The sequence below is a fragment of the Procambarus clarkii genome, chromosome 8 (assembly GCF_040958095.1).
Source record: "Procambarus clarkii isolate CNS0578487 chromosome 8, FALCON_Pclarkii_2.0, whole genome shotgun sequence".
In the NCBI taxonomy this organism is placed as follows: Eukaryota; Metazoa; Arthropoda; class Malacostraca; order Decapoda; family Cambaridae; genus Procambarus; species Procambarus clarkii.
In genome coordinates, this window is record NC_091157.1 from 3,115,329 (window position 1) to 3,141,040 (window position 25,712).

Genomic DNA, 25,712 nt, shown 5'->3' on the forward strand with positions numbered 1-25,712 from the left:
AGGTCATTAATGTAGATGAGAAAGAGGAGAGGGCCAAGTATGCTGCCCTGGGGAACACCAATGTTGATGGGTAGGGTGGGAGAAATTGTATTATTCACAGAAACACATTGGTGCCTGTCAGTAAGGTAGGATTTGAGGTATTGTAGGGAGTGTCCTCTGACACCATAATGATGTAATTTAAGAAGAAGGTTTTGGTGGTTGACAGTATCGAAAGCTTTACGCAGGTCCACAAATAACCCAACAGGGAACTCATTTTTATCAAGAGCTGTATGAATCGAGTTAAGCATACTAATAAGTGCATCGTTAGTGCTTTTTTTGGGTCTGAAGCCATATTGGCAAGGGCTAAGTATATTGAGTTTGGCTAGATATGAGTAAAGCTGCTTATAGATTAGTTTTTCAAAATTTTTTGACAAGTTTGGCAGGATTGATATAGGTCTGTAGTTGTTAACATCTGTGAGATCACCACATTTGTGGACAGGCGTTACTCTCGCTTTTTTTAGAATATCTGGAAAGGTTTGGAGTTCAAGTGACTTGTTGAAGAGCAAAGCAATAGCAGGGGCTAAAGATCTGGAGGCTTTTTTGTAGATTAAAGTTGGTATCTCCTCAAGGGCACCAGACTTGGTTTTAAGGGAAAGGATTATCTCATTGACGTCAATGGAATTAATAGGCTTTAGGTACAGAGACTGGGGATAGTTCCCTGTAAGATAGTCCTTAATGTCAGTACTGGAAGATGGAATATCATTAGCAAGGGATGAACCAATGGAAGAGAAGAACCTATTGAACTCAATAGCAGAATCAGAGGCTGAAAGCTGACCATCGTTATTAGACAGGAGAGTCGGTTTGTTATTTAAAGACTTCTTTGATCCCAATATTTGTGAAATTGTTCTCCATGTTTGTTTAATGTTGCTCTTTATTTGGGTAAATTTATCTTCGTAGTATTTAGTTTTGGCTCGTCTAATTATCTTAGATAGCAATAATGAGTAATTCTTTGAGAATTCTTTGGAGACAATCCCTAACCTATACTTTTTCTCAAGGTCATGTTTTTTATTAATAGATTTAAGTATTCTCTTTGTAAGCCAGGGAGGTTGTAAGAAGGTTGTAACAGAACCCATGAGCACCACACCAGAAATAAATACAGTTTTGATATTCCTAGACATAACTGTAACATGCTCGTGTCCGAAGCTAGACACAAATACAACAAAATTATTAAGGATGGTAACAGAGTCCATTTCATGTGGTCTCCATCTCATGTTGGCCTCCGAATGCATGATAGAGCTGATAAGTTAGCCAAAGAATCTGCCTTTAAAGGAGCCGTTGAGTGTAACCTTGGATTGTCAATGAGCAATCTGAGAGCAGCAGTACACCGAGAACTTCAACAAGATCTTGTAGATCTGAGGCAAAGTGAAATTGACACCAGTAATTCCATCTATCATCATACTATCATGCAAGAGGAGCCACACATCTATGGATCATCCAATAAAATCAGCAGACTTCTAGATGTTACTACTGCTCGGCTTAGACTCGGTTACAAGTATCTCTGGGAATTCTCATTATCTGCTGATGTAGACCTGACCAAATGTAAACTGTGTCAACAAAATTATTCGCACACCCTCCGTCACTATGTGATGGAGTGCGAAAAGATACGTGAATTTAGAGACAATTCTATAACCAATGTTCCAGCGATGTGTCAATATTTCATTCAAAATGATCTGCTACCAGAAATTTTAGCCAAATATCTCCAGTTTGCTAACTGTAGGTAGTAACTAAGTGATTGTAACCTATCCACCGCTGCCCACTGGATGGGGGGCGGTGTGCAGGACAAACATATCAATTGTGACACTAGCTCTCCACATATGTCAGTTGCTTAATTTAGAACCTGTACTTGAGGTCGATCTCGAATCCCATTGTTGATGTGATGACTTATATTGAATTTTGTAACTAGCTCATCAAGATTGTAACTTGCTTAGCTAAATGAATTGTGGGGTTCAGTCCCTGAGCCCATTATGTGCCTCTGTAACCCTTTCCACTACCGCCCACAAGATGGGTATGGGGTGCATAATAAATGAACTAAACTAAACTAGAGTACGACTTAATCAAACTAGAAATGCTCTACAAATCAAGGGGCCCAGAATGTGGAATGACCTTCCCAACCATGTTAAAGACTGTACCTCTCTCAACCAGTTTAAGATAAAAACGAAGCTATACCTAATAAATTCCCTGTAACCTACCTTACCCCTCTATTGTCAACCAATGTCTGTTTTTTTTAAAGAGCGCTGTTTGTCGACATAATTGTATTTGTGCTGCTTTTTCAGCTATGTTTTCATTTTACTCTTTATGCTCAATTAGTATTAAGCTTGTCATTTAAGTTTTTCATGCCCGAAACGCTTTGCGTAATAGTGGCTTTAGGCATTGTATGTACTAGCTCTATCTATAAGTCCACCAATCTTTGTAAAAATTTCTTGTATGTATGTACCTTACCTAAATAAACATTTATTTATTATTTATTTATTTATGTATATAAGAAATAGGAGAGGTCCCAAAATGCTGCCCTGTGGCACTCCAACGGTTATTGGTAGAGTGGGAGACGTTATATTATTGATGGTTACACATAGGAGTCTGTCACAGTTGTGGCCGGACCACGGTCGTGTGCGGTCGTAGTGTTGGCGCTCTTGGCGTCCGCTGCTTGGTGGAAGGTGGAGTACTGCCCCCACACTCTTCGTTTTTGCACGTGGTGATACAGGATATTGTGAATTTGTTCTCGATTGCTGACAGTGCCTATGAGTGTCGAGAAAATGGCTGAAGCGGTATGCATAAGTGGTAGTGAGGAGGACAGACAAGATGATAACAGACCGTTTGTAGTAGCAATGAACAAAAAGAAACGGAGAAATAATAACAGACAGCGAGACAGTGAGAGTGACGATGAAATTACAGAGACCAAACAATGAGACCCTACTCAGCAGGACTCAAGACAAGCAATTTAATAAAAGGAAGAGGCTGTTGTTCCCTACAACATGCCAATTGAATTTCCACCAAAAGCTGGAGTGGACGGTACGTCTGGCTAAAGAATGTTTGGAATACGAACCACTCTTCAAGGAGGGTCTTCACCGGCCCTACATAACAGTTGGGACTGAACAGGCCGTGGAACGCCTCACGACGGTTGGTTTTGAAAATGTAGTGATGGTTCCTCCAGAAGAAGGTATGTTGCACACAAAGATCATAGTTTTCAAGTTCCCAACTTATTTGGATCCTGACTGTCTTCTTCTTAACAATGATAATGTTGTCTGGGCAAAGAGGAACAGTGTTCGTGGTGACAAACAAAGCCAGGTTGTTGCCTTGATAAAGGGTGAGGCGCCGGAGAAAATTTTTGTGCAAGGACTAGGCTATAGGAACGTTGCAAAATACATTGAGGAGCCCATACTGTGCATGAAGTGTTCACGTTGGGGACATATGGTATGGAAATGCCAGTTTGACCCCAGGTGTCGGTATTGTGGGAAGAAACACGACTCGCGAGAGTGTAGAGTCAAGATTGAAAGAAGTGAAAAAATCGTCCCATTTTGTTGCAACTGTCGAGGCAGCCACAATGCTGGTTCCTCTCTTTGCCCCATGAAGCCTCATCTGAAAGAGACTAGGACGGGTCCTACAAGCAGGATAGATGTATCCTCGCAGCAAGGAAAGATTGTGCAAGAGGAACATGGAGGAAACAGTTGGAAGCCAACGACAGCCCTTATGGTCAATGTGTGGGAGAAAGGGACGGAGAAAATAAAGGCGAGCCTAGGGAAAGTACATCATGCAGTGGAAAAACTGAAACCTTGTGAGGACAAGGTTCAGGACAATATGGTCATCTCTGAGGTTGGTGTAACGGTTCTATTGTTACGTAAAGTATGGTGACAAATAAACATAGACACTAAGATACTATATATATATTTGGTCGAATATACAGAAGTATACAGGTGATACTTTGGTGTGAGTTGAGCGCACTGAGCGTCGGTACAGTATCTCGCAAGTGTCTGCTCTAGACCACACTTGAAAGTAGACTAGTTAATGTTTGATTGATTGATTGATGAAGATTAAGCCACCCAAAAGGTGGCACGGGCATGAATAGCCCGTAAGTGGTGGACCTTTTGAGCCATTACCAGTATCAAGAGCTGATACTGGAGATCTGTGGAGGTGCGAATGCACCCTGCATGGCGGGAGATGTCTCCCTTGTGAATGTGTTATGAAGATGAAGCCACCCAAAAGGTGGCACGGGCATGAATAGCTCGTAAGTGGTGGCCCTTTTGAGCCATCACCAGTATCAATAGATGATACTGGAGATCTGTGGAGGTGCGACTGCACCCTGCGTGACGGAAGATGTCTTCCGTGATTTAAACAGATTGAATTGATTGATGAAGATGAAGCCACCCAAAAGGTGGCACGGGCATGAATAGCTCGTAAGTGGTGGCTCTTTTGAGCCATTACCAGTATCAAGAGCTGATACTGGAGATCTGTGGAGGTGCGAATGCACCCTGCATGGCGGGAGATGTCTCCCTTGTGAATGTGTTATGAAGATGAAGCCACCCAAAAGGTGGCACGGGCATGAATAGCTCGTAAGCGGTGGCCCTTTTGAGCCATTACCAGTATCAAGAGCTGATACTGGAGATCTGCGGAGGCGCGACTGCACCCTGCGTGACGGGAGATGTCTCCCGGACCAAGTGGTGACCAGATGGTGGTTAATGTTTGCTATCCTGCTGCTTATATGCTCGGGCAACACCTCACCGTGTTGCCCGGGCAACGCCTCACCTCATTCATCTCCAAAGGTTGACAGGAATATTAACAATGCATTTGGAACGAGTATATTATTGGGATAATCTACTCGCTACATTGGTAATCAAATTTTGGAGTATCTAAAAAAACTAGATAAGAGGATTGAGGCATTAGAAAAATTGGCTATAGAGGGTAGACGGGGTGAAGATGGTGGTGAAACAGGACGTGTAATTGAAAGTAAAACAGGACGTGAAATGGAAAGTGAAACGTGCGTAGAAGAAAGTAATGATGTGCATGACGTAACGATGATAGAGGATAGTCAGGAGAATACACTTTCTAGTAGTGTTAGCAGTGTTCAACCTCCTGTTGTGACAAATGTTGAAAGAAAGGTTAAAGTAAAACGGTATACAGAAATAACAAAGAAAATAGATATGAATAATATTACCTTCGATGTTAGTAGTAGTTGTGCAAGTGAGGAGAAAGAAAAAAATGTTACGGTGTTGGAAGGAAGTTTCTAAGGTACTCTCGTATCTCATGGAATGTGACGGACAGGGCAAAGGTAGTTTTATTATTAATCATGGATGAAAGTAGATTGAGAATATTATCTTGGAACGTTAATGGATTAAAAACTAGAGCGGTGGATGTACACTATTATACTCTTAGAGAGGATATTGACATAGTAGCACTCCAGGAAACTGGGGATAGGGATGGTAGCATTCTGAGGCTAAATGGCTATAGAGGTTTTCACTTTTATGCTGATAGAGGAACTAGGGGGGGTCTCATGTTATGTCAAAAGTACCATACCTGCCGAGATAACTGGAATCCCTCAGAGATATAAAGGTATTGAAAGTATTAGCTTGCGGATACAATTAAAGGACCGAGAGTTAAATTTCATTAATCTATACATCTCTGATAGCTCCCTTGATTTAAGATACTTGCCAGATTCCTTCTTTTCTGAAGATACACTTGTGGTAGGGGATTTTAATGCCAGACATCCAGCTTTAGGATCAAGGGGTAAAGCAAATAGAAATGGTTGCAGATGGTACCAGTTTTTGCAGGAACATGAAGATGTTCAACTGCTGGGCGAGCCCTCTCCTACTCATTTGAGGTGAGGGAGATTAGATTATGCTTGTTTGATAAATGCTGAGGGTATAGAGGGGAATTGTCTTACTGTGAATGAAATGCTAAGTGATCATTTTGCATTACAAATACAGCTTAAACTATATAAAAAGCATGCCTGCCTTCAGAGGAAAAGGTTAAAGTTTAATGAGGGAGAATTAAAGGGTCTTGTTGGCCATATTAAGTCTTGGTATGATACTTATAAGCCAGTTTCGGCAGAAGCATTTTATGAAGATTTAATTAAGGAGGTAGATGTATTTAATGCAACATTGAACCGGAAAAATCTAGTATAAAAAAGCATCCCCCCAGAAAAGAAAATTATACACATGACAAGATGCTTAAGGGGTGGACATTAACAATGAGGAGAGCTCACAGGAATTGGAATAGGAATGGTAGGACTGAGAAAGGGAAGAATGCTTTACTGGCAGTTGCTAGACTGTGTGGGGAGAAGAGAAAGGACATTAGGAGCAAGTATTGGCAGGAGTTTGCAGAGAAAGTTGGGAGTAACAGAAACTTGAAGGAAATCTGGCAAGACGTAAATAAAAAAAGGGGTAAAAAGCATAATTTTGTTGCACATCCTGACCCGCAAGGAATTGCAAATGGTCTCGTAAATAAATGGGCGGAAGCTGCCAAACTTAGTTCATTACCCGCTGTAACGAGAGAGTCATTAGATTCTTGGAAAGATCTAAGAAAGGATTTTATACTTACAGCAGGTTACAGTGGTGATGTCACTTGCACAGGTATTACCAGAGAAGAACTAATAACGGTGATTAAAGTTGGGAAATCTACCGCCCCTGGGGAGGATGGAGTAACTTATGAAATACTTAATGAACTTGCCATTACGACGAAAAACCCACTTTTAGACCTCTTTAATATTAGTTATAAAGAGGGCTGTATTCCCAGTAAATGGAAAAAAGCTATGATCATCCCTATCCCTAAAGCCAATGGAGAGTACAGACCTGTGTCTTTAACCTCGTGTTTTTGTAAAATGATGGAGAGGATCATTTTAAATAGACTTTTATATATAATAGGTGATCAGCTATCTAGTAATTTGTTTGGGTTCCTCAAAGGAAAATGTACCTCTGATTGTATTATTAAATGTCTGGCTAATGAAAATGATTATTATAGAATTTTTATTGATTTACAAGGAGCTTTTGATAAAGCCAACAAAGAGGTTATTTAATATGAATTAGCTGGTCTTGGTGTTAAAGGGAGATTATTGCGCTGGATAGGGGATTATCTTTACGAAAGGAAGGCTCAGGTGTGGTATCAAAGTTGTATGTCAGGTGTGAGATCTTTTGACCTCGGCACACCTCAGGGAGGAGTGTTGAGTCCCACCCTGTTTAATGTACTAATGAATAAGAGCATCTGAGAGATACTCAAATGGGGTAACTCCGATCATATATGCCGATGATATTTTGTTTCAGGGCAAAGATATTTCAAATGTTCAAGCAGTGTTGGTTGGACAATTTCGGAAACCTGTGTCACCATATAGGACTGGTGGTTAATGAAAACAAAACTAAGTTTGAATGTAGAAGTCGGAGGCCCATTATATTGAAAATAAACGGTAAAAATATAGAGTTAATATATATAAATATTCAGGCATATATGTTGGATATACCCATGAGAGTTTGGAAGCTGAGATGAACAGACTGTTGGGTCAATGTCGGAAGAGATTACAACCTCTGAAGGCCTTGGCATGCTGTGGAAAGGGAGTGGGAGTCCCTGTGGTACGAATGATATACTTGAATACTGTAAGATCTCTTATTGATTATGCTGCACCTGTCATTTCTTGTTTTGGTAAAGGTAGGATGGGCAAGTTGGAGAAGGTACAAAATGAAGCCATGATAATTATCTAAGGATGCCCAAGAGATGCTATGATTGAGATAATGAGGATGGAGTTAAATCTGCAGAGTATTGGGGATAGAATTGTAGAGATATAAATGTAGCCTCTGCCATTAGATTAATGAGAGGTGTGGGAGCTAATGAATTAATCCTCTCAGTTCAAAAGGTGGGAAGTAGTGAACAGTGTATAATGAAGAAGAGAGTATATATGAATAACTTATTTATTTATTTATTTATTATTTATTTTATTTATGCATATACAAGAATGTACATAAAAAATGTGAGGATACAAATATGGTAATTACAGTCTTGTAAAGCCACTAGCACGCGCAGCGTTTCGGGCAGGTCCTTAATCTAAGAAAATTTTAAGGAGGTAAATACTTGCAAAATTATAGACAAAAAATGATAACAGATTACATGAAATGAAAAAAAAGATGAGAGAAAATTGTAGGTACAGTATATTAAAGCACATAGGTAGCTAAGATTGATTGCAATGACAGCTTGAATGGTAGTTGACAAAAAAATTGGTAGGCATAATACAGCAGAAACAATATAAGATTGATTGCAATGACAGCTTGAATGGTAGTTGACAAAAATTGGTAGTCACAATACAGCATATGGCTAGCACATAAAAGAAGACAGCAATGAACACAATCATAAGGTTGTTTGAAATTACATAAAAATTAGGAGATTGGGTAACACTAGGTACAGAGCAAATTTAAAGCTCAGTGTAGGAAACTAAGAAGATGAAGTTAGGTACTTTTTGGTTTTGCTTTTAAATAAGGCAAAAGTTTTACAGTTTTTCAATTCACTAGGGAGTGAGTTCCATAAACTAGGTCCCTTAATTTGCATAGAGTGTTTACACAGATTAAGTTTGACCCTGGGGATATCAAAGAGATATTTATTTCTGGTGTGGTGATAATGGGTCCTATTACATCTGTCCAGGGAGAGTTTCAGAGCATGGTTTGCATTTAAGAACAGGGTTTTGTAAATGTAGTTGACACAAGAGAATGTGTGGAGGGAGTTAATATTTAGCAAGTTTAGGGATTTAAACAAGGGAGCTGAGTGTTGTCTGAAAGCTGAGTTAGTTATCATTCTGATAGCAGATTTTTGCTGTGTGATGATGGGCTTAAGGTGGTTTGCAGTGGTAGATCCCCATGCACAGATACCATAATTAAGATAGGGGTAAATTAGTGCATAATATAGTGAGAGGAGAGCAGAGTTAGGAACATAATATCTGATTTTGGAGAGTATACCAACTGTCTTAGAGACTTTCTTAGTTATGTGTTGAATGTGGGTGCTGAAGTTGAGTCTCTTGTCTAGGAATAGGCCAAGAAACTTGCCATCATCTTTATTACTGATGTTAATGTTGTCTATCTGTAGCTGAATTGCATTTGATGATTTGCTTCCAAATAAGATGTAGTAAGTCTTTTCGATGTTTAATGTTAGTTTGTTCGTTGACATCCATAAGTGGACTTTTTTTAATTCATTATTCACAACATTATTTAGTGTATGTGGGTTGAGGTTTGAATAGATAAGAGTAGTATCGTCAGCAAACAGTATAGGTTTGAGAATATTAGAGACATTAGGCAGATCGTTTATATATATAAGAAATAGAAGAGGTCCTAAGATGCTGCCCTGTGGCACTCCAACGGTAATTGGTAGAGTGGACGAAGTTGTATCATTGATGGTTACATATTGGTGTCTGTCACTAAGATAGGATCGGATGTAGTCAAGGGCAAGGCCTCGGATTCCATAATGCTGGAGTTTAAGTAAGAGGTAGTTGTGATTAACAGTATCAAAGGCTTTTCTTAGGTCAATGAAGAGTCCAATCGGAAACTCATTTTTGTCAAGGGCTGAGTAGATAACGTCAAGGAGACTAATGATTGCATCGTTGGTGCTCTTTTGGGACCGGAAGCCAAACTGGCAGGGGCTGAGTATGTCGAATTTTACGAGGTAGGAATAGAGCTGTTTGTAAATAATTTTTTCAAATATTTTTGATAGAATGGGTAGATTTGATATTGGTCTATAATTGTTTATGTCCGCCGGATTGCCTCCTTTATGGACTGGCGTTACTCTTGCTTTTTTGAGGATATCAGGGAAGGTGTGACACTCTATAGATTTGTTGAACAGTAGTGCTATGGGTGGGGCAAGGGCATGGGAGGCTCTCTTGTACACAATGGACGGAATTTCACTGGTGTTCCCTGCCTTGGTTTTTAGAGAGTGTATGATGGACACAACATCTGCCGGGCTGATTGGTGAAAGGAGAAGAGAGTTTGGATAGCTGCCTGAGAGATATGTGTTAATATGTGTCTGAGTCTGTGGGATTTTACTGGCAAGATTAGCACCAACCGATGAAAAGAAACTATTAAATTCATTTGCCATTTCTAAATCAGTTGACGGTATATCCCCATCCTTGTAGAGTTTTATTTGGTTATGTGAGTGTTGCTTAGTTCCTAGGATACTAGAGATAGTTTTCCAAGTGTTTTTCATGTTGCCTTTTGCTTCATTGAATCTATTCACATAATATGCAAGTTTTGCCTTTCTTATGATACTGGTAAGCATTGATGAGTACCTTTTAGCTACTTCCTTTGAAACTAGGCCAATCCTAACTTTCTTCTCATATTCATGTTTCTTGTTGATTGAGTTGAGAATGCCACTTGTGAGCCATGGATTGTTTAATCTTTTGTCAGTTACTTGCTTTGTAAGAAGGGGACAATGAAGGTTGTAGAGGCTTAGAGTTTTGGAGAGGAAGAGGTTAGCTAATGAATTTATATCATGGGTATTATTGAATTCAGAATCCCAGTTAATATTGTGAAGTGCCTCTGTAAGATTGTCTAAAGCTGATTCACTGTGTAGCCTAAATGAAAGTTTCTTGCTTTTTGGTGGTGTTATGTTCATGTTCGCTATGAGAAAGGTAGGATAGTGGTCAGTTGTTCTGTCGTAGATTATACCAGATACAAGGGGAGCTGTTATGTTTGTCCATATGTGGTCCAAGGTAGTGGCTGATGTTTGAGTGACTCGGGTAGGTTTGGTGATAGTGGGGATTAGCATACAGGAGTTCATGCTGTTAAGGAAATAGTCAACTTGAGAGCAATTTTGTTGACCCAGGTCAATATTAAAGTCTCCTCCCAGAATGATGTGGTTTTTGTTGAGATTGTTGTTTATAATAAGATTCCTTAGGTTGTCTGAGAAAGAAGCTATGTTAGTATTGGGAAATCTATAGATGGCTCCAATAGTCAAAGAGGATTTAAGGGATTTAATTGTAAACTGAGCAAAAGTATATTCACAGTAGTCATCTCTGTCACTAATAACACTGTTGCAGATAAATGTATCTCGGTAATATATAGCTGTGCCACCACCTTTTTTATTAGGCCTACAGTTATGAATGGCTTTATAATCAGCTAAGTTGTAGAGTTGGGTATAGTCTTTATTTAGCCAAGTTTCTGTTAAAATAATGAACGATAGGTTAGTACCTAGTGCTGTGAGTAGTGCATTTAAATCGTCAAAATGTTTACCAAGTGATCTAACATTTTGGTTATAAACTGATAGATAGGTGCTATTTTGGAGTTTGTTTTTAGCCTGGTGTGCTGTGAAATACTTGCAATAATGATGATCAATGTGCTGGTTGGTATAGATATGAGACAGAAGATTTTGATCAGGATCAATATCAGTGTGCATAGAGATGCAGAGGGATCACGATACAAGATACACGATAAAGCAAAACACAAGAATAAGAGCAGATACAATAAAATAGTAACAATTTAGAAGTAAAATACAGATCCAATAGATAGCCAGGGAGGACACAGAAGTTACATAAAATAAAAAACAAAAATATCAGTAGAGACTGACAATATAAATGTAAAATAAAAAATAATAAGAAAAATAATAATCATAAAAAAAATGATCTTGAAGATAATTAGCTTAGTAATGGTTAATTAACAGGGTAATAAAAAGCCCTAGGTTTAGTGACAAGGGGACTAACTAAGAACAAATAATTAAGAGTATAAAACAGGCAAAGATGACAAACAAAAAATAAAGTAAAAATAAAAATAAAAATAAACACCTTTGGAAAGGTCTTATGTTCTAATGTTATAAAGTATGATGTTATTACAGAGTGTATTGCTGTGCCCAAGAGAAAATTCACACCACCATGGGAGGATTGTTTTTATTTTATTTTATTTTATTTATGCATATACAAGAATGTACATAAGGAATGTGAGGATACAAATATGGTAATTACAGTCTTGTAAAGCCACTAGCACGCGCAGCGTTTCGGGCAGGTCCTTAATCTAAGAAAATTTTAAGGAGGTAAATACTTGCAAAATTATAGACAAAAAATGATAACAGATTACATGAAATGAAAAAAAAGATGAGAGAAAATTGTAGGTACAGTATATTAAAGCACATAGGTAGCTAAGATTGATTGCAATGACAGCTTGAATGGTAGTTGACAAAAAAATTGGTAGGCATAATACAGCAGAAACAATAAAAGATTGGTTGCAATGACAGCTTGAATGGTAGTTGACAAAAATTGGTAGTCACAATACAGCATATGGCTAGCACATAAAAGAAGACAGCAATGAACACAATGATAAGGTTGTTTGAAATTACATAAAAATTAGGAGATTGGGTAACACTAGGTACAGAGCAAATTTAAAGCTCAGTGTAATGTAGATGTAGTAATTACTCCCTTGCAAAAGAAAAAAAGTGTGTATGAAATAGGAGAGCTGAGGGCAACATATGATTGTATAATTAGAAAACTGCCTACAGAAAACACTCTACATGTATATTGTGATGGTTCAGTAGCTAGGGATGGGAATGCAGGATGTGGAGTCTTGATCAGGGAGTACACTGACATCGGCACTGTAGATACTGTTATTGGACGCCACTTAACTGACAATGTCTCTTCAACGCAGGCTGAACTCCAAGGTGTATTAGCAGGATTACAGGAAGTAGTCAAATGTGGTAAAAATGCTTGCTTCTTTATTGACAGCAGAGGAGCGTTAGAGTCTTTAAATAGCAAACGCCCAGTGTATCAGAATATTGTGATAGTGTAGAGAGAATGTTAAGAGACTAGAAAAAACTGGGTATAAAGTAAGATTCATATGAATCCCTTCACATGTGGGAATACTGTTGAATGAGGTAGTTGATGACATAGCGAAGAGAGCCACTGAAAAAACTATTGTTGATGTTGTATGTCAGTTACCCTTGAAACAAATAAAAACAAGAATTAAGATGATCCAAGAGGTTGAAGAAATGATAAAGAGAATGGCAATGGTGGACAGTAGTAACACACTTAAGAATTATTCAATAATAAATACAAATTCGTCCTTCACTTATGGTAAAGGTAAGTCTGCTTGGAAGGATTTAATTTACATGAGATTAAGATTAGGTTACAAATATATCTGGCAATACGGTGTTGATGTCAGTGAAAAAGATTAAATTATGTAGTATGCCGCACGCCACACCTTAGAACATTATGTATTAGATCGAGTGTCAACTTATTTATTTATTTATTTATTTATTTATTTATTTATGCATATACAAGAATGTACATAAGGAATGTGAGGATACAAACATGGTAATTACAGTCTTGTAAAGCCACTAGCACGCGCAGCGTTTCGGGCAGGTCCTTAATCTAAGAAAATTTTAAGGAGGTAAATACTTTAAATTGGTAGTCACAATACAGCATATGGCTAGCACATAAAAGAAGACAGCAATGAACACAATGATAAGGTTGTTTGACATTACATAAAAATTAGGAGATTGGGTAACACTAGGTACAGAGCAAATTTAAAGCTCAGTGTAGGAAACTAAGAAGATGAAGTTAGGTACTTTTTGGTTTTGCTTTTAAATAAGGCAAAAGTTTTACAGTTTTTCAATTCACTAGGGAGTGAGTTCCATAGACTAGGTCCCTTAATTTGTATAGCGTGTTTACACAGATTAAGTTTGACCCTGGGGATATCAAAGAGATATTTATTTCTGGTGTGGTGATAATGGGTCCTATTACATCTGTCCAGGTAGAGTTTCAGAGCATGGTTTGCATTTAAGAACAGGGTTTTGTAAATGTAGTTGACACAAGAGAATGTGTGGAGGGAGTTAATATTTAGCAAGTTTAGGGATTTAAACAAGGGAGCTGAGTGTTGTCTGAAAGCAGAGTTAGTTATAATTCTGATAGCAGATTTTTGCTGTGTGATGATGGGCTTAAGGTGGTTTGCAGTGGTAGACCCCCATGCACAGATACCATAATTAAGATAGGGGTAGATTAGTGCATAATATAGTGAGAGGAGAGCAGAGTTAGGAACATAATATCTGATTTTGGAGAGTATACCAACTGTCTTAGAGACTTTCTTAGTTATGTGTTGAATGTGGGTGCTGAAGTTGAGTCTCTTGTCTAGGAATAGGCCAAGAAACTTGCCATCATTTTTATTACTGATGTTAATGTTGTCTATCTGTAGCTGAATTGTATTTGACGATTTGCTTCCAAATAAGATGTAGTAAGTCTTTTCGATGTTTATTGTTAGTTTGTTCGTTGACATCCATAAGTGGACTTTTTTTTAATTCATTATTCACAACATTATTTAGTGTATGTGGGTTGAGGTTTGAGTAGATAAGGGTAGTATCGTCAGCAAACAATATAGGTTTGAGAATATTGAAAACTATAGAAATAAGGAAATAAATAGTGTACCACATCAAATTGTTTGGATGTGTGATAATGGTATAATAGACAGTATACTTAGGAGATACAAGAATTTTGCCCCGAGAGTGTAACAATTATATGCTGTACTTACTATATAAACCTGCAATGTTAAATGGGATTCTTGTAATGTTATTTGTCTATTTGTACTCACTGAATTTGTGCGCCCCTTGAGGGACTTGAAGTAGAGGGGGGTAGAAATAGCCTAAGCTACTCTATCCCTTTGAGATGTATTTATTGCTTATCTCAATAAACATACTTGAACTTGAACTTGAACTTGACCTGCCCGAAACAAAAGCTATGCGTGTCAATGGACACATTCATTGTACATTCTTGTAAATAATAGTAATTATAATAATAATAATAACTAATAATAATAATAATAATTATTATAATAATAATAATAATAATAATAATAATAATAATATTATAATAATTATTAATAATAAATAAATATCATCATCATCATCATCATCATCATCATCATCATCATCATCATCATCATCATCATCATCATCATCATCATCATCATCATTATTATTATTATTATTATTATTATTATTATTATTATTATTTCGCTACATTTAGACTGTCATGTCATGCGCTACTTTCAGCAATTCGTATCTGGCAACTCTGGTTGGAATAGTTTGACAACAAAGAGGCCGGTGTCCGTTGAGTTGGTTAATTCTCATAGATGTTTAGCCCAATTATCTTCAATATATGACGATTTATGTGGTTAAGATTGACACTTGAAGTAAGTATGATTGCCTGTGTAGTAATTTTTCATAAATAGAAGCTGTAATTGCGCCAGAAAACTGGAAAATGTGGCGGTGTCCATCAGGCGCGTCGACCCAGACTGTCGGTGGGCACTAGCCCTTACACTCCTTTATTGTTTACACATTGCTGTATAGTTCCAGTCCCACTATGATGGTGAGGGAGACATTTCTGAGGGGTATCAGCTCCACTGTTGGTGATGGAGATGCCTTCTTATGCAAACAAGTATAGACCCTGAACTAAACCTCTTATCCAGTATCTATGACAATCATCACTTTAATGACTAAAATTGCAGATATTTTACAGCACATGATGTAAACAATGTATTAACACATAATCAAAATATCTCTGTAATTAACTTGAATGTAAGATCTCTAAGCAAACACTTTGATGATGTTAGTGCCTTGATTCAAACTGTTGACAATAAATTATCTTTTATTATACTTACTGAAACGTGGTTAAAAGAGGATACTACTCAACTCTTTAACATGCCAAACTACTCAGCAATTCACAACTGTCGACCAATTCAGAGAGGTGGTGGTGGTACTGCTCTTTACTACCACCAAGAACTGACATGCTTAAAAGTAATTAGAACTAGAGACTACTGTGGGGAGTATATCTTTACATCATTATGGAGTCAGAGGTTACTCCCTGCAATACCTTCAGTCTTGCCTTACTGACAGGTATGTTTCTATGAATAATTCCATTTCTCCTACACTACCCATAAATATTGGTGTTCCACAGGGCAGCATACTTGGCCCCTCTCCTCTTTCTCATCTACATTAATGACCTTCCAAATGCCTCTCAACACTTCAAATCAATCTTATTTGCTGATGACACAACTTTCATTTTCTCCAGTCCTGACCCGCTTGCTCTAAATGTCACTGTGAATACTGAACTAAATATAGTCCATCTTTGGCTAACTGCTAACAAGCTCACCCTTAACATTGACCAAACTTCCTATATTTTGTTTGGTAATAAATCCTCAAATGAAATTAATCTAAGAATAACCAATATACAGTATACCTCGCCCTGCCCTGGTGATGCTCTATTACTCCCTCATCTATCCTTATCTCAACTATGGTATTTGTGCTTGGGGTTCTACTACCCAAAATCATTTATGTCCTCTAATTACCCAACACAAAGCTTCTAATAGAACAATATCTAACTCTGGCCCCAGACAGCACTCGGTACCCTTACTCAAATCTCTGAATATGTTAGATATAAAGTCACTGCACATCCTTTCATGTGTACTCTATATATTTAAAACTCTGAATTGTAATGTCAATGCTGAGCTTAAAAGATACTTAGAAGGTTGTAACAGAACCCATGGGCACCACACCGGAAACAAATTACCTATTTGATATTCCAAGAGTACGACTTAATCAAACTAGAAATGCTCTACAAATCAAGTGGCCCAGAATGTGGAATGACCTTCCCAATCATGTCAAAGGCTGTACCTCTCTCAACCAGTTTAAGATGAAAACTAAGTACTACCTAATTAACTCCCATGTAACATATCTTACCTCTAAAGGTCAACCCATGTCTTACTATTTTTTAAACTGCTGTTTGTTGACCAACTTGTATATTGGCTATTTTCTACCATGTTCCACCCATTTTTATCTTTTATTTTTTCTTTCAACACAATTTATACTTTAAGCTCAATTACTATTAAGTTTTAGTCTGTGTATGCTCAATTACTATTAAGTTTTAGTCTGTGTATTTTTCCCCACCTCACCTTACCCGAAATGCTATGCATACAAGTGGTTTTAAGTATTGTATGTACTAGCTCTATCTATAAATCAATCAGAATGTTTGTAACTCTGCATCTATGTATGTACTTTTCCTAAATAAAATATTATTATTATTTTATCATGGGGGAGACATTTCTGAGGGGGGTACTAGTCCCACTGTTGGTGGTGGGGGAGACATTTCTGAAGAGTACCAGTCCCACTGTTGGTGGTGGGGGAGAAATTTCTGAGGGGTTACAGTCCCACTGTTGTTGGGGGGGAGGACATTTCTGAGGGGTACCAAGTACCACTGTGGTGGTGGGGGAGACATTTATGAGGGGGTACAAGTCCAATTGTGGTGGTGGGGGAGACATTTATGAAGAGTACAAGTCCCACTGTGGTGGTGGGGGAGACATTTATGAGGGGTACAAGTCCCACTGTGGTGATTGGAAGGACATTGCTGTCGTTGGTAAGAAATAAACAAACGTGTAAACTGGAACAAATTGAAACTGCTGAATATATCTATTATTCTTGGATATACATATTTTAAAGTCAGGTTGTGTGTGTGGGATTATGCAGGTAAATTAATTATATCTTGTTTAACAGCAAATGGACTGAAATTAATAACTTTATAATTTCACACAATTTCACAGTGAAGGATTATTTTATTTATTAATTAATTAAATTAAGATGGTCCAGTACTTTAAAAAACTTAAATACTGTTTAATTTGTGTTAAGTTTAATTTTTTGAGTGTAGTTTCCAGGGTCAACTCTTTAGTTGATAATGCACTGTATGACAATATCAAAAATACATTAGACCACAACAAAACGAACAAAAGCGCACTGCTAAATAACTTATTTCAGAGCTTATTTCTAATTAATTTAATAATTTATAAAGATCACTGTACCATCAGGATCAAGATTAGTAAAAAAAAAAGTTACTCATATTGGACTAGGAGAATCTAAGCCAGAGCATGTATCGAGGGACATACGACTCCTTTGCATCCAGTTCATTACACCCGAGACGACATCTGCCAGGAAATTATTTGTTAGATTTGTAAAACTTATAAGTTTGATTATTATCAAATCACACATTGATGTAATTATAAATTGAAGTTAAAGAGCCTTAGTCCTTATGAAAGTTTTTTTATACTTTCCCACAGCTTAACTGCCCTCACAACCCAACCATCATTTAAACCCTTTTACTCAACTGAGATAAAACTAATAAATTGTAGGGCCACTTAGCAGAATTGTGAGACAGAAACCAGCTACAGCTGCCCAGAACTAAATTATCTAGTTTTAGGCAGTGTATGCAGGGAATTTTCTGCTTGGTGTCAATGAGTAGCGTGTTGTACACTAACATGAGGTGATTTGATATCTATAATGGCGTTGAGACTTCCTCCTGCTCCCTAACTCCTGAGGTGAAGAAAATTTGTAATAGCTATTTATAAATTAATGGCGCTATATTCTGATTATTTAGAAATTGAACTAATACTATTAATTTGACAGATTAATAGTGTTATTGAATTTCATAACACCATTTTAATAATGAGATCTAACAGGAAAACACTTCAGTTTTCCAAATTGTTAAACCTTTATTATTTGCTGATGATACTACCTTCATCTATTCAGACCCAATCAACTCACATTAAATAGTATTGTAAATAACAAATTTAAAAATGTTAACTCATGGATGTCAACCAACAAACTCACTAAACATAAAAAAGACCTGCTACATTTTATTTGGAAGTAAATCATAAAACGAAATTCAACTTCAGATAGACAATGTTAACATTAGTAATAAAAATGATGGAAAGTTTCTTGTCCTATACATAGACAAGAGATTAAACTTCAGCACCCACATAAAACACATAGCCAAAAAAGTCTCAAAAACTGTGGGTACAGGTATACTCTCTAAAATTAGATATAATGTTCCCCACTCTGTTCTGCTCTCTCATTATATTACTCTCTAATCTATTCTTATCTTACATACAGTATCTGTGAATGGGGTTCAACCACTGCAAATTATCTCAAGCCCATCATCACCCAGCAAAATCTACTGTCAGAACTATAACAAACTTTGTTTTCAGACATCACACAGCCCATCTCTTTAAATCCCTAAACATGCTTAACTTACACCCACTCCACACATTCTCTTGTGCAATTTACATGTACAAAACCATGTTCCTAAATGCTAATCCATATCTGAAACTCTTCCTTGGTAGATATAATAGAACCCTGTGAGAACCACATTAGAAACAAATATATCTTTGATATCCCCAGAGTAAAACTAAATTGGTGCAAATACTCCATGCAAATAAAAAGACCATGTCTATGGAACTCACTTCCTAATGAATTAAAAAATTGTCCAACCAATGCCTTATTCAAAAATAAAACCAAAGAGTACCTAATTTCATCCTCATAGTTTCCTGCCATGTGCAATTCGCACTGTATCTTGTGCTACCCACTTCCCCAATATTATTAGAACTTAAAACATGCATCTTCACCAGTGTAATCTCCATCAATTTATATTGTAGTTATTATGTTAAACTCAAATTTTGCTACAATGTACTTCTTCACCTTGCCTTATCTGTTAAATTAAAGTCCTGCCCAAAATGCCATGCATGTTAGTGGCTTTCCAAGAATTTATTCACCAATGTTCCTGTGGAAATGTTGGTAAGACACTCGCCCCACGTTTTGTAAGCGATTTGCAAAATGTGGGGCGAGGATTTGATTGATCCTCCCTGGTCAAGGAAGATCAACTAGCTGCCAGTCCATAACTGTATGCCTCTGTTCACCCATCAGTGAATGGGTACCTGGCTGTTAAACGATTTAGCGGGTTGTATTCCAGGGGAAATTAATATTAAGGACCTTGATGAAACAATATGCATACTAGTGGTTTTACTAAAATCAAACTAACCCTTAAACTTCGCAACACGTCATAAAAAGTGTTGAGTAACTAACCAGCGAGCATCAGAAATATTGCCGGAACAACCGTGAACACCTTCAAGAGGAAACTAGATTGTTTTCTTCTAGGAGTGCCGGACCAACTGGGCTGTGGTGGGTATGCGGGCCTGTGGGCCGCTCCAAGCAAGAGCCTGGTGGACCAAACTCTCACAAGTCAAGCCTGGCCTTGAGCCGGGCTTGGGGAGTAGAAGAACTCCCAGAACCCCATCAACCAGGTATCAACCAGGTAACCCTGTCAATTCCTCTGAGGATTTTGTAGGTAGTGATCATGTCTCTCCTTACTCTTGTCTTCTAGTGTCGTGAGGTGCATTTCTCGCAGCTTTTCTTCGTAATTCATGCCTATTAGTTCTGGGACTAGCCTAGTGGCATATCTCTGAGCTTTTTCAAGCTTTGCCTTGTGCTTGACAAGGTACTGGCTCCATGCTGGGGCCGCGTACTCCAGGATTGGTCTTACATATGTGGTATACAAGGTTCTGAATGATTCCTTACACAGGTTCCTTAAGGCAGTTCTTATGTTAGCCAGCCTCACATACGCTGCCGATGTTCTTCTTTTGATGTGGGCTTCAGGAGACAGGGTTGGTGTGATATCAACTCCTAGATCCTTCTCTCTGTCCGTTTCATGAAGGACTTCATCTCCCATTCTGTATCCTGTGTCTGGCCTCCAGTTTCCATGGCCTAGTTTCATTACCTTACACTTACTCGGGTTGAACTTTAGTAGCAATTTGTTGGACCATTCATGCAGTCTATGTAGGTCATCTTGTAGTCTCATACTGTCTTCCTCCATCTTAATCCTCCTCATAAGTTTTGCATCATCAGCAAACAATGAGATGAATAATTCTTTACCATCTGGGAGATCATTTACATATATAAGAAACAGTATAGGTCCAAGGACTGAACCCTGCGGGATCCCACTGGTGACATCTCACCAATCTGAGACCTTACCCCGCACAGTGACTCGCTGTCTTCTGTTACTTAGGTACTCCCTTATCCAATGGAGTACCTTCCCTTTCACTCCTGCCTGCATCTCCAGCTTTCTCACTAGTCTCTGGTGTGGCACTGTATCAAAGGCTTTCTGGCAATCCAAAAATATGCAGTCTGCCCATCCTTCTCTTTCTTGTCTGATTCTTGTTGCCTGATCATAGAATTCAATTAATCCTGTGAGGCATGACTTGCCATCCCTGAAACCATGTTGGTGTTGTGACACAAAGTTCTTCGCTCCAGATGTTCAACTAGCTTTTTTTTGCACAATTTTCTCCATTAGCTTGCATGGTATGCGAGTTAGGGACACTGGCCTGTAGTTCAGTGCCTCCTGTCTATCCCCCTTCTTGTACATCGGGACTACGTTTGCCGCCTTCCAAATTTCTGGCAGTTTTTCTGTTCATGTCATATAACGTGTTAGAGTACTACGCAAGATTTAAACGGCCCGCGGATACACAAGGTTCACCTCACCTTCATCAGAGCTCTTGTAAACAGATGCCATATAAAAAAAAATCATGGGCAACATTCCCGGGTGTTAGGGCCTCAGAACTGAGTGAGCCACCAAGGCTGGTGCACGCAGCATAAGCTTACAGCACTGCTTTTCAGCTTGTGACCACAGCATCGCCTAAAAAGTAAAAATATATATTTACATGCTATTATTTAGCGGCGATAGTATTACAGAAGACCCCTGACTGTGATAAAAGTGTCCAGAATTCTGATAATAGCAGGATTGTTGTGATAATTAGCACTGTAATGGGAGGAGTTGTCTTGATGGGGAGGGTGGTAGCGTTATCTGCTGGCTCTGTGTGACCACCTTTTACTGTCTGGACTTAGTACCAGCTTAGTGGTTTGCTATGGTAAACAAAACATGCAGATACTTATATATAATGTCTGTATATAGTGAATAAAAGCAAAAAACAATATGGTGGGAGGAGGAATTTGGTGAGGGAGGGTGTGGTGGCGAGTGGCTGGCTGGCAGATGTGGGCCACTCCTCGTTGCTTTTTGAGTCGCATTATCAATTTAGTGGTTTGTTAGTGGGAGGGAGGGAGGGAGTGGTAGCCAGTGGTGGGCTAGCTGGTGTGTGGTGGTCACTCCTTGCTACTGTTTGACTCAGCATACCAACTTAGTGGTTCCTTATGGTGAACACAAATGTAGATACTTATATATAATGTGTGCATATAGGGTAATCACACCACAAACAGTATACTTAAAGGAGGAATGTTAGTGCGTCTGGGCTTGAACCAGTGAGGGTGGGAGGGAGGGAGCACGAGTTGTGTGTGGCCACCTGTTACTGTCTGCCGTCACCATACAAGATTAGTGGTTCGCCATGATGAACACAAATGTAGATACTTATATATAATGTGTATATATAGTGTAATAACAGCAAAAGGAGTGTGGGGAGAAGCCATTTTGGTGAGGAAGGTGGTGTCATCTTCCTGACTTGTCATGCTGTGTATAGGTGGTCACTATGCTCTTTGTGCACTATACCAGCTTAAATGAACAGTTATGGTGAACACAACATGTAGATACGTCTGTATATAGCGAATAAAAGCAAAAACAATATGGTGGGAGGAGGAATTTGGCGAGGGAGGAAGCGATTGCGAGAGGCTGGCTGGCAGATCTGGCCACTCCTTGTTGCTTTTTGACTTGCATTATCAACTTAGTGGTTCGTTATGGTGAACAAAACTTGCAGGTACACTACACACTATTGAATAATATTACAGAAAAAATGAAGAAAAAATCAATCGAAGAATTAATTAGGTAATTATATCTTTGTTAACCCCCCCCCCCCCCCCCCCCGCCTGACAACTTCGGTGAAGCAGAACTTCCCCCGACGTTTGCTGCATCAGCGCCTATTTTTTGCCAGACTTCCCCACCCTATTGCGGCCAAAATATGGCACTTATGATTTGTTATTATTTTCCCGTGATCAGGGAACACAAATTAACAGGTTTATAAGAAAAATAAATTTGTTTAAATTTTTTTATGCGCCTGTTGGTGACAAAGGCTAAATAGTCCTTAGCAGCACAAGGATTAAAGAATCCATTTAACCTTAAATGTGGAAATTGTTTATCACATTGTATACTCAGATATCCCTACCCCTTCTCACAGCAGCTTGTGGACTAGTGGACTGAGGGTGGCTGTTGATCACAGCAACCTGTAGATCACGGTGGCCTGTAGATCAGGGTGGTTTGTAGACCACGGCGGCCTGCAGACAACGGTAGAACTTCAGCCACTGTTGGCGAGACAAGACATGTTGAGAGTTCAGAAGTGTTCAAGTCTGCTAATATCTGTCCTCGCCATAAACTTGCATACTAGTACTGATACAGGTAAGCAAGCCCTTAAATACATTTTCTGGGGGGGGGGGGGAGCCCCTTTGGCTCTCTGGAGCTATACAGGCTGATATGTATATTATTGGACTTTGGCATCAGTCAGTGTGAATGGAGTTCTAGGCCTACCAGGGACCACGAGCTAGAACCTGGTCCTCTCAGAGAGGCATGAGGAACAATGGCCTGTAGAAGTGTACATGTGATTTGGAGCATTCTGTGTCTGCCATCGACGGGGGCCAAGCACCCAGAAAGGTAAGCACCTCAAAACAAACCCCCCATTCTGGTTAAAACTACTACTGAAAACTAACAAGTGGACAGATCTCTGCAAATGAAAGTGAGTAAATGAGTATGATGTCACGCGTGCCACGCCGCTTGTCTGCACAGCTTCCCCCTCCTTGGAAGGGGGAAAAAGGGAGCTGTGCAGACCAGCTCAAACTCTAAAACCCCAGAAACCCCAGGAAAAATCCGCAGAAATCCTGCGGTGGCGCATGGGTTCCAATGGATGCGACCCTTGGGTCCCTTCTCACCTTGTGCAAGTTTGAGGGTTGCTTTGTCCCCTTGTCTCAGGGCGACGCTCATTGTTTCTGGGGGGAGCCCCGTCGGCTCCCCGGAGCTTTACCGGCTGATATGCTAATGTCAGACTTTGGCATCAGTCATGTGTATGGAGTTCTAGGGCCTACCGGGGACCACGAGCCAGAACCTGGCCCCCTCAGAGAGGCAAGGGGAGCAATGGCCTATTGAAACCCCCGTGTGGTTGGAAACATTCTATGTCTGCCATCGACCGGGTCAAGCATCCAGAAAGGTAAGCATTCCAAAACAAACCCCTATTCTGGTGAAAATTGCTACCTAAAGCCGAACTAGTGGATAGAACTCTTCAACAGAAAACAAGGAAACTAGTGTGACGTCATACGTCACCGCGCCGCTGTCTGCGCAGCTCCCCCCTCCCCGGGAGGGGGAAGGGGGAGCCCCAGACCTCCCACGCCGGCTATCCACCCATTAGTTCTTCGGCTGATGCTATAGGCAACGGTTATGTGCTCCGGCTCCAGTGGTTGTTTCAGGTCCGGTCGTGATGGTCAAGCGGATTAAGGCGTCCTGTATACCAGTTGCGTTGCTCCTGGCAGTATGGGTTCGAGTCACTTCTGGGGTGCGAGTTTTCAGTTGCATATAGTCCTTGGGACGGTGTTTTCGTCATGTTTCCCCGTTCAATGGGGTTCTGCGTGACTTCTGATCTCGGGTGCGCCTGCGCCTTCGTGTGCCTTCGGGACTAGTGTTGGCTTCTGAGTTCTCGAGGGTACGGGAAGGTTTTTCGCTACTTCCCGCATTATTGGAACGTCTGTCAGCTCCTCGTCCTTGTCGCCCTGTTGGGCTACTTGTCGCCTGTTGGGCTACTTGTCGCCCTGTTGGGCTGCTTGTCGCCCTGTTGGGCTGCTTGTCGCCCTGTTGGGCTGCTTGTCGCCCTGTTGGGCTGCTTGTCGCCCTGTTGGGCTGCTTGTCGCCCTGTTGGGCTGCTTGTCGCCCTGTTGGGCTGCTTGTCGCCCTGTTGGGCTGCTTGTCGCCCTGTTGGGCTGCTTGTCGCCCTGTTGGGCTGCTTGTCGCCCTGTTGGGCTGCTTGTCGCCCTGTTGGGCTGCTTGTCGCCCTGTTGGGCTGCTTGTCGCCCTGTTGGGCTGCTTGTCGCCCTGTTGGGCTGCTTGTCGCCCTGTTGGGCTGCTTGTCGCCCTGTTGGGCTGCTTGTCGCCCTGTTGGGCTGCTTGTCGCCCTGTTGGGCTGCTTGTCGCCCTGTTGGGCTGCTTGTCGCCCTGTTGGGCTGCTTGTCGCCCTGTTGGGCTGCTTGTCGCCCTGTTGGGCTGCTTGTCGCCCTGTTGGGCTACTTGTCGCCCGGTTGGGCTACTTGTCGCCCGGTTGGGCTACTTGTAGCCCGGTTGGGCTACTTGTCGCCCGGTTGGGCTACTTGTCGCCCGGTTGGGCTACTTGTCGCCCGGTTGGGCTACTTGTCGCCCGGTTGGGTTCTTTTTTGGGCTCTTTGCTTCTTTGGCCGGTTTTATTGTTCCTGCTTCCTCTTTTGGTTACTTTTCTCGTGCAGTAGTCCTGGCTGGCGCCTTCCCGCAGAGAGGGTGTGCGGTTCGGCCAGCGTGTTATGCGCAGTGGAGTTTGTTTTGGTCTAGGCGGTGTTTCAGTGCTGGTGTTTTGCGCCCTTTTTGCTACAGTGCTTTGCCTCTCGTTCTTCTCCCTGGCTGCGGTATGTGCCTCTTCGCGCCGGGGGTGTCCTGGTTCCCAGTTGTGGGGAGGACACCGCGGTTTTCCCTGTGTCATGGGTGTGGACCGCCTCCTTCGCCTCTCCCTGCTCTCCTGTGGGTCCGGCAGGGTCCGGCTCTGGCGTCTTCACCTGGCGGTGCTCCCAGGTTCTTCTGGGCACGGTTGAGTCGTGTCAAGTTCGTGCCACCGTTCGCCAGGCGAGTTTCTGCGGTCTGGCGTCTTTTGGCCGGGCGCTGGATGCGGTGTTGTTTATATACCTGTCTTTATTTAGGT

General features: G+C 40.3%; 1 pseudogene; it reads left to right on the forward strand.

The window, feature by feature from the left end:
• The first annotated feature begins 15,039 nt into the window (after positions 1 to 15,039).
• The window catches only part of LOC138358439 (zinc finger protein 268-like), an 81,366-nt pseudogene continuing 70,693 nt past the window's right edge, over positions 15,040 to 25,712 (forward strand).